This window comes from Helianthus annuus, chromosome 4 (assembly GCF_002127325.2).
Source record: "Helianthus annuus cultivar XRQ/B chromosome 4, HanXRQr2.0-SUNRISE, whole genome shotgun sequence".
NCBI lineage: Eukaryota > Viridiplantae > Streptophyta > Magnoliopsida > Asterales > Asteraceae > Helianthus > Helianthus annuus.
Genome location: NC_035436.2, coordinates 174,024,667 through 174,035,280, shown reverse-complemented (window position 1 = coordinate 174,035,280; position 10,614 = coordinate 174,024,667). Strand labels below are relative to the sequence as shown.

Below are 10,614 nucleotides of genomic sequence, written 5' to 3'. Positions count from 1 at the left end.
AAAGTCAACAGAATGCTAACTTTTGATTTTATGCATAATCAGTAATGTAGATGGCGTGTAACTTGTTTTAACACTCATACAACATGTTAATAAGTATTATAACTTGTCTAAGCTTGTTTGATCCGAACATTTACTGTTTTGACCCGGTTCGGAACCGAAAGTCGCAAAACTTTGACTTTTGCTTTGACTTCAGTTCTGACCCGTTATGGTATGATTTAGATATGCCTTAGGACTCTCTTAGGATCAGGTTACATGATGGTATAATCCTCTGTGACCGGTTCGTTGTTTGTCCGAGTATTTTGCACATTTCCGTTAAATGCTTAAAAGTTGACCATAACGCCCTTTTTACGTTAAAACAAGAATTTTGGACATGTGAAAGGACAATAACCTTAGTTACTGATTTCTAAGCATGTCCCTAAAATTTCAATCCGAGGTCTAGAATAGGAGTTATGCTAAATAGTGCAATTACGGAAACTTTAGTAATTAAACGGCGCAATTAGCATAAAGCCTATCTAAACCCAAACTTCGACACCAAACCTTTTATACACTGATGTAAAATAATATTTTGGGATTTTTAAAGACTTTAATTATTTTTAACCTGCTCATAACCTGCGGTTATGGCATCGATTCGGTAAATACCGAATATACCCTTTTCAGACATAACTTGAGTTCTACATGGTATTTTGACCCGATTCCAGTTGCTACTGATTTTAAATAATACATAAAGTGTTTTGGACTTTATAAACTGTTTGGAAAACTCAGATTTCCTGTAGAACTCGGAAACCTCTTTTATAATCTTTAAATAGACCGAAATACCCCTACGGGGCGTATTTTGGGATTAAACTCATTATGGGCATAATGGAAGGTATCCTACTGATACCACAGCCTCTTTAAAGCATATTAACTTAGGAAACCTGTGTAGGACTCTTACGGTTACCCGTTACGCCTTTTATGCGTACGGTTCGGTTTATGTAACTAGTTTACATAAACTAGCCGAAACGGGTCAAACCTTATTGTTTTTACTTCAAAATCCAGAGTGTGGTTTTTATACCCATATAAAACAAGTCTTCAAACTTGTTGGGTCCAAACCACATTCCATTCCCAATTTTCGCCTTTCACGCGATTAAACCGTAATTATCCTTCGAAACTGACCGGTCTAAGCTAAGGCTAAATTAAAGACCCGTTAGGATTCTAATAGGTTGTTATAAACCTTCGTTCCAGAATAGGAGACCAGTATAAGATACTTGCATTTGTTTATTGAGGTTATTACTTGCTCAGGTAAATACTTTTAACTTATTTTCCGTTATACGGGCTTAGGTTACAGTATATAAAAATACCGCTTGGTCGGGCAATTGACCCCAACTCATTAGTAGTTGGGTATTATCAATGTGACCCATTTAAAAATTTGTTTTGTTGGCTTTACGCCTTTGGGAGCTTAATGACCATGTCCCGGATATCCTTGGCATCATTTTACGAAATGGCCACGACCTCGACACGCGGGTGTAGGCGTACACCCGACAGTGTGTCTATATTTATAAAGGTATAACCGTTGGTTTTCCCGCCACGGCTTTATGCTTTGTGGCGTGTCTATTAACCTTAAACCCGGCACGACCCGGGCGACTGAGCGCATAGTGAACATGTAATTCTTTTACAAGATTTAATTTATAAATTATCCCAAGTTATAAAGAGTTTGTGCCTTGTGCATTCAAATCAATTTTATTAAACCTTTTTACAAAAGTGTCGGTTGAATGTATTTACCAGTGTAAACTGACGTATTTTCCCCAAAAAGATTAAATGCAGGTTCTACACGAAATAGGCTGGCCACTCCTTAGCATCGTTAGAGTCTCGCAAGCTTGGGATGCCACTACCTGTTGAACAATATTTCTATTTTTATTTTGATCCCCTATGGATTTATTTCGACTACTTGTGATACTTGGATATTACATTCGATGGTGGAAATATATCTATCTTTATGCTTCTGTGCATTTAAATATTGTGTGGTTTGACTATATTATTGCCAACTACGTCACGGTAATCCCCCATCGGGCCCACCGGTGAAACACGTGGAAATCGGGGTGTGACACTTTGGGACTACTTGGACGGGACTTACCAATGGACTATCGGAGATAGGATAAATAAGTCCGGCATCAAGTAGTTTGATGACCTCATTTTTAACCACTTCTTACACATTTGGATTTACTCTCCTTTGTGGTTGTATCACTGATTTGTAGTCATCATTCATTAAAATTTTGTGCGTGCACATGGAAGGGTTTATTCCTTTTATATCTACAAGCTTCCAAGCGATCGCATTTTTGTGTTTTTTCAAAAGTCTAATTGATTTTTCTTTTTCTATACTATTTAATTTAGACGAAATAATTACAAGAGAGCCACCATCTTTGTCAAGAAAAGCATATTCCAAACCTTTTGGAAGTTCTTTGAGCTCAAGGGGTGGGTCTTTAGGAGACTCCTTATTTTGGGGCTCATCTAGATTAAGAACTTTAAAGGTTTGTTCTATGGCGACCTCTTCTTCAACAAAGTGGTCAATCTTTTTCATTATATCAGGTGGCTCATCTTCATCTTCAATTAGGGGGTCATTATTGCCAAAAGGATATTTCATTGAACGCTCAAGATCTATGCTCCTTTTGAATGCCCCTAATTGGAGAGGTAGATTATTAAACTTCTGGTTTTTCAAAGCTTCATGAGTTTTTACAAAAGGTCTTCCCAACACTAGAGGAGCGTCATCGAGGATGACAAAGTCGGTTGGAATAACCATTTGATTCGTTTGAACTAAGACGTCCTCCACTACACCGATTGACTTAATTACTCTCCGATTGGATAGAAAAATGGGTATTTGAAGTGGGGCAAAATCACTAATACTTAATTTTTCGAAAAGGTAATTAGGCATTATGTTAACACAAAGATCCTTATCTATGGTGACGTTACTAATAAATGAATTTTGAAAAAAGCATGGAACCGGTTTAATGTTAATTTGAAAAGGGTCTTCTTTTATTAATGAAGTTTGATCATTAGTTAACTTAACACTTACCATTTCTTCAATTTTAGTGTTAGTGTTTAGCTCCTTTAAAAACTTAGCATGAGTTGACACTAAACAATGATTTTCAAAAGAAGGTGACAAGAGATTAATTTCTTTAAAATTAGACTCTTCTTGAATTTTGACGTTATCGGCCTCACCTTTTCCGTTGTTTAACTCATGTGTCGGTTTTTCACTTATTTGTTCTTCCATTTTTACATTTTCAACTATCTCTACGTTATTATTACAATTTAGTTCTTCTCTTGCGCGGGACTCCTCTTCCCTTGCGTGAGATTCTTTTATGCAACGTTCGATAGTTTTAATGTGTTCTATTATCCTATCGGCTATGTCGGTGATAGAGTAAGGATCGGGATCCTCAAAGCTTGAATCCGGTTGTTCGATCCTTGGTTCCTCATAGTACCCATATGAAGTAGATGGTTCACACCATTGTCCTTCATCGTAAGCATATGATGGATAAGGGTCGAAATTTTGTTCTTCATAGTACTCATATGAGGTGGGTTGTTCACGCCATGGTTCCTCATAATAAGTATATGAAGGTGGTGGATCATATCTTGACTCTTCAAAGTATGAGTATATGAAGGTTCATACCTTGGTTCATCAAAATATGAGTATGAGGGGTAAGGTTCATACCTTTGGTCTTCATATGATGTGTATGAAGTCGATGACTCGTACCTGGGTTCCTCATAATAGTTGTATGAATTGGATGGTTGAAATAAGTTACAATATTGTACCGAGTGCGGGTTACCACAATTAGTGCAATAGTCTCTCATATAATCATCCTCCTCATAGGTGTAGTTGTAGCCTCCTGAGTATTGATCCATAGGAATCACTCAACAGACCACAACTGAGTCTCGGGACCAGAAAACAGAAATAAAGACGGAAACAGAAGCTGGGCACGGCCCCGTGTTTGGTGAACACAGCCCCATGTTCAGGGTCTGTATCTGGGTGTTTTAATTAAAGTTACTGGTCTCGTTGAGCACGGGGGCGTGTTTAGTGAGCACGGCCCCGTGTTCAGACTCTGTATCTGGGTATCTAACTAAAAATATGCAACACGGCCCCGTGTTTAGTGAACACGGCCCCGTGTTCAGGCTACTGTAAATGCAAACTAAACTAAAATGCAGAAAAATGTGCGCGCGTTTTAAAAAGGTTTTGGAAAACATATTAGGCCGTCGATTTTAAGTTTTCTTAAAATCCTTGTGTCCCCGGCAGCGGCGCCAAAAACTTGATGTGCGTAAGTGTGTATATGTTTTAGGTATGTATTTTAAGCCCTTTTACACTTTTTAGCCAAGTTTTAAATTTATAAAATATGATATTACTAACACTAAACACACATATGGGCAAGTGCATCCATCGTGGACATTGTATAGTGTTGGTAAGATGCCGAGGTCGTCCAAGGACACAAGAGCTTTTAGTACCGGTTTATCCTTAACGTCTAATTAAATCAAAATGTTAGAAAATATTTTTAAACTAAGAAAATAAAACTATCTAAAATGCTGAAAATAAAAATAAAAATAAAAACAGATAGACAAGATGAATCACTTGGATCCGACTCGTGTGTTAGTGGAACCTTTGATTATTTTCGCACTTTTGCACTTATTTAAGAGATTATCTTAGTTATTGTAGTAGGCCCCTCTTTTAATGGTGACGTTACCCTAAACCCAGTAGTTTGAGTCAGCAAGGATACAATCCAAAAGGGTCGGATTATTGAAAGATAATTAATTAAGTTATTAATGCATAATGTGGTAGGCCCCTCTTTTGAAGGCGACGTTACCCTCAGCTAAGTAGTCTGAGTCAGCAGGGATAAAGTCCTAAGTGGCTGGGTTAAAGTTTTAATAGTAGTTTAACTTATGAGGGGATCAAAGAGTTTGGACCCCCGCCATCCAATACCTTTGGGTATTGAAGGAGGTCCTACTAAATTTGACCCAGGTCCTTTGCAGGATCTATACACTGAACAATGGCAAGACTCTTACCAAACCGTTCCCTTAACCCCCCGACCAGGTAGCCAACATACCTCCATATAGACCGTAGAGATATGAATGGTGAAAATCTTTTATTCTATATAGACAGTAAAATAATGCCAAGACACCACGGACAAACGATAAGGAAGAATCACCTTCAACATAAGAAACTAGTAATTAAAGTCATTAATACAAAACCAATTAAAAAGTGCAAAAGATTAAAAATAAAAAGTATTACACTAAACACTTGTCTTCACCAAGTGATGTAAGAGACTTAGGCAAACATGGCCTTTGATTGTTAAGAACTCTTATGATCAATCTTGGATCCCGAGACGACTCACACACTCTATGATGGACAATGGATGATGGTGGTGGATGATGGTGTTATGATGGTGGTGGGTGGTGGGTGAAGTGTGAGAGAGGTGGTGTGCCAAGGGATGAGTTGAAATGGCTCCAAACACTCCTATTTATAGGCTGAACAGAAGCTCGGGCACGGCCCCGTGTCCGCTGGGCACGGCCCCGTGTCCATCTAACACTCTCTGTCCTCATTAATTGTAATTCGCAATTACAATAAATGCGCCTGCAGCAAGTTGACCACACCCCCGTGTCCGCTGGGCACGGCCCCGTGGTGGGCAGTAGAAGCTTCTAAAGGTTTGTGTTTTCTGCTGCTACTTGGGCACGGCCCCGTGCTCGCTGAGCATGGGGCGTGTTCAGTCTTCTGTTTTCTTAGTTTTTTCTTGGGAAGATGCTGTCGAGGGGTCGGGCATTCCACTTTTGTTCCTTTTCTTGTATTTATGTTAGATTTTGCTGTCTTTTTGCTTCTTTTGTTAATTTGAGCTCATTTAATCCTGAAAATACAAAAGGAAGACAAAAGCACACTTTTTCCAACATTAGTACTAAAAAAGGGTTAGTTTTATGCCACAATTGATATAATTTATATGTTGCATTTTGCGCATATCAGTACCTTCAGAATGTGTATTGACTACCGCGAACTGAACAAGGTGACCGTAAAGAATCGCTATCCACTTCCACGCATTGATGACTTGTTTAATCAGCTGCAAGGGTCGAGCTACTATTCGAAGATTGACATGAGGTCAGGCTACCATCAACTAAGAGTCCAAGACGAGGATATCTCCAAGACAGCGTTCAGGACTCGTTATGGGCATTACGAGTTCCTGGTTATGCCTTTTGGATTGACAAACGCACCTGCAGTCTTCATGGATCTTATGAACAGAGTGTGCAAGCCCTACCTGGATAAATTTGTTATTGTATTCATCGACGACATCCTGATCTATTCTAAGAGTCAGGAAGAACACGAGCACCATCTACGGCTTATTCTGGAACTCCTCCGAACAGAACAGTTGTACGCTAAGTTTTCGAAATGCGACTTTTGGCTTCGCGAAGTCCACTTTCTAGGCCACGTGGTAAACAAGGATGGGATTCATGTTGATCCATCCAAGGTAGACTCGATCAAGAATTGGCCTGCACCCCGTACACCAACAGAAATCCGCCAATTCTTGGGTTTGGCGGGCTATTACAGAAGATTCATCAAGGATTTCTCCAAGATTGCGCAACTGCTGTAACGCCCAAATTGCACATTCCAAAATGTAATATTATCATACTATTATTTAACAAAATTCGGGCATGACCCGTTCGTAATAAGAACAATTCCCTGTAAGACAAACGTGTAATAACTTAAATTACGACGCAGCGGAAAACAAGAGCCCAAAAATTTCGTTCTTTAATGGACATATCAAGCACATGAAGGTTCAAATGCGAAATGCCATATATTCATTGAAACGGATTTATAACGTTTTATAACATTAATACTTCAAAACCTATATGAGTTACACTATGTGACCATTCTACCCCGTACAATCCTTGCTCTCAACTCGAACTTAGTCCGCTTCACTTCAATAAATGTAGAGAAAACCCAAGCGATACCTGTGGACACCACGTACAACCAAACCATTAGTCATTAACATACCACACAACATTAAACTATATAATAGAATTTCGTGGAGCATTCTATAAAGTAGTCGTGGAATTGTCCAAGCGCTTTCTTAAATACTCTTATCCAAATCCAGCTCCATTTCTTCATGAAGCCAACGATCCCATACCTACATTACATTCCAACTCAACGCACATCATTAGTAACCATAAATACTCGAACACTTTGATAACGTTCATGCATATGTCTTAAGCATTGAACATTCATTCACACATACATTCACACCTACGTACTTATTATCATACATACATACATATATATATATATAAACACTTATATATATACATGCGTACCTTCATACATGCCAATGTTCCTTCCTACGCACAATCAATTAATCACGAATATATACACAAGCTTCTTTTACATGTAGGTTTATGCCGGAATGTCACATTCACAACTTTACATAGTATAGACAATCTATGATTCAACCCACGTGCCCTTTGGATTCCTATACACATATACTTATAAAATTTCCTACACTAACACGAAACAATCCGTTCATTCACTAACCGACAACCGAATCATATAAAACTTGTTCCTAATGGTCCGGGAAATGTTCCCCTTACATAATGACTAAAAATTCTTACCCAAGGTCTTAACCATAACGAATTTCATTACATTACGCAACATATGCACATAAAATTCGACCCGTTTAAACCCACCAATTTACTTTCAGCTTAAATACAACCTTCTTCAATAATGAGGCATTATTGGCTTTGTACTTCTGATTATTACATGTTCTTTCATGATGTTTCGTAAACATAAGTATTAAAATCTATTAAACCTACTAAAAAGTGAATCGAAATTCACTTACCTCGAGTACTCCAATAAGTGTATTTGTCACCTTGCCTTATCTTGACCCGTTATCCTCCTATGCTTGACCTCTCCTTGACACGTTCCTATTATCTCATTCCATTACATCCATTCAATAGTTAGTATACATAATCATACGCATCACTAATCACACTTCTATTCACGTGTCAATCGCTTAACGAGTTCAACATGTATCATAATACTACAATGCTAATCAATCTAACAATTTATCATTCCATCATCACAACAGTCATACATGAGCTTCTAGCATGCATAATTATGTATTTACATCATGTTCGTTATTCTTTCAAAATTCCATACTTAGAATGATAACCTTTTCTAAGTTAGGCAACTTGCTTCATATGTTAAACATTTCATACCATTTCTTAACACCTTGGTTTTTACACATCCATTCTACTATTTTCTATCAACAACCCGTTTCGACCCGTTGGTGCAATTATATGCATAAACTAGTTGGTAAGTGTTTTAGACACTTAAAACAATCAAATAACTTATTAATAATTTATTAAAATCAGTAGTTCATGATTCATACAAGTGTGCATAACAATACAACTATTTTTACTGAATATTTATACTAAAATTTGTGCAGCAACTTTCTGCGCAGCAGCTGTTCACGACACATTTTAACCCATTTATCTTCTGATTCAGTTCTTCATGTTCAAATATGAAATGATCTACACTCAGAGATCTTTCTAAGCATATAAAGATCGTAACAATCGGACATTCCTATGATTTTATATGATTTTTACAAAATCAGCACAGAAGCTGAAATGCTTCCAAACAGCTTGCTGTCAAAACGAATTTACTAACTTTTCATGCTGTTTTGACCCACTAAATCTCATAACCAGCCTCTTATGACCAAATATGAAATGTAATATGCGAAACAACCTTTTCAACGATATAAGGCTCGTTGTCTAACTCCTAATAACGAATGAGATACGGCCTTTACAAGATGACTATCTAAGGCTGTCAAAAGTGACGAATTTACTAACTTTTCATGCTGTTTTGACCCACTTAATCTCATAACCAGCCTCTTATGGCCAAATATGAAATGTAATATGCGAAACAACCTTTTCAACGATATAAGGCTCGTTGTCTAACTCCTAATAACGAATGAGATACGGCCTTTATAAGATGACTATCTAAGGCTGTCAAAAGTGACGAATTTACTAACTATTTTACACAAACTTTGTAGGCATTTTATCAAACACTTGGCGGGTTTCGCATTTAAAGCATAATGTACAAATATTCTCATGTTCATCTTCCTAATTCTTGTGCTCACTTGCCATTAACATCTAATTAAAACTCGCATAACTTCACACCATACTAAATCTAACTGACAAAAACCAATAACATAAATCATAACACTTTCGAATTTGCATAAGATTTGACATGGGTAGTATACCCATGTCGCCACCCTACCTATAGCAAATGGGTTTTCCCCCAATATTCATCATAATCAAAATTAAACATACTTTGGCATCTACACATTCATTATAACTAACATTCATGCTAAAATCTTACACTATAATCACATATTACACAAAACCCACTTGATCAAACATCATTAAAATACCAAAATTCGACTTACATGATGGTAGAAACGCTAAAGTGATCGAAAATCTTGGTTCATGCATTAGTTTAGCCCTTCAATCCCCCTTCAATTTGATGGATTTTGGTGAAACTAGGGTTTCACCTCACCCTCTGTCATAACTAGCTTAAATTAAATTTCTCATGGAATTTGGGGTGTTACAACTGCTCACCTCACTAACTCAAAAAGGTGTCACCTATCATTGGGGTAATACACAAGAATCTGCATTTCAGCACTTAAAGGATAGACTTTGCAGCGCACCAATTCTTTCATTGCCTGAAGGCACCGACGATTTCGTGGTTTACTGCGACACATCTATTCAGGGACTTGGTTGCGTGTTGATGCAACGGGATAAAGTCATAGCTTATGCATCGCGCCAACTCAAAGTTCACGAAAGGAATTACACTACACACGATCTGGAGCTGGGAGCTGTTGTTTTCGCACTCAAGATATGGAGACATTACATGTACGGTACCAAGTGCACCATTTACACCGATCACAGGAGTCTCGAGCATATCTTCAAACATAAGGAATTAAACATGCGACAACGTCGATGGGTCGAGCTCTTGAATGACTACAAATGCGCGATCAAGTACCATCCGGGCAAAGCTAATGTTGTGGCCGACACCCTCAATCGAAAGGTTACTACACCTAAACGCGTGCGTGCATTACAATTTACCATCCAATCTAGTCTTCCTATACAAATACGAGATGCTCAGGTTGAAGCGTTGAAAGCAGAGAACGTCAGGGCGGAGTCCCTACGTGGATCAAGGAAACGATTAGAACAAAAGGAAGACGACGCTTACTACGTTACAGGGCGCATCTAGGTTCCACTATATGGAAACTTACGCGAGCTGGTGATGGATGAAGCACATAAGTCTCGTTACTCAGTACATCCTGGTTCGGATAAGATGTACCACGACTTAAAGACTACATACTGGTGGCCTAGCATGAAAGCCCACATAGCAACTTACATTAGCAAATGTTTGACTTGTGCAAGGGTCAAGTCTGAATATCAGAAACCATCCGGCCTACTCCAACAACCAGAGATACCACAGTGGAAATGGGAGCAAATTTCCATGGATTTCATCACAGGCCTGCCTAGATCTCAACGTGGAAATGACACTATTTGGGTGATAGTGGATCGATTAACTAAGTCTGCATACTT

The 10,614-nt window shown here is 38.2% G+C and overlaps 1 long non-coding RNA gene across 1 annotated transcript; it reads right to left on the bottom strand.

Annotated features, from left to right (window-relative positions):
- Positions 1 to 6,812: 6,812 nt before the first annotated feature.
- On the bottom strand, positions 6,813 to 9,584 carry LOC110910073. Its single transcript, XR_004890554.1, has 2 exons — positions 9,447 to 9,584; positions 6,813 to 7,920 (listed from the first exon to the last, which is right to left on the bottom strand). It is a non-coding gene; the product is annotated as an uncharacterized LOC110910073 (long non-coding RNA).
- Between the last annotated feature and the right edge of the window lie 1,030 nt (positions 9,585 to 10,614).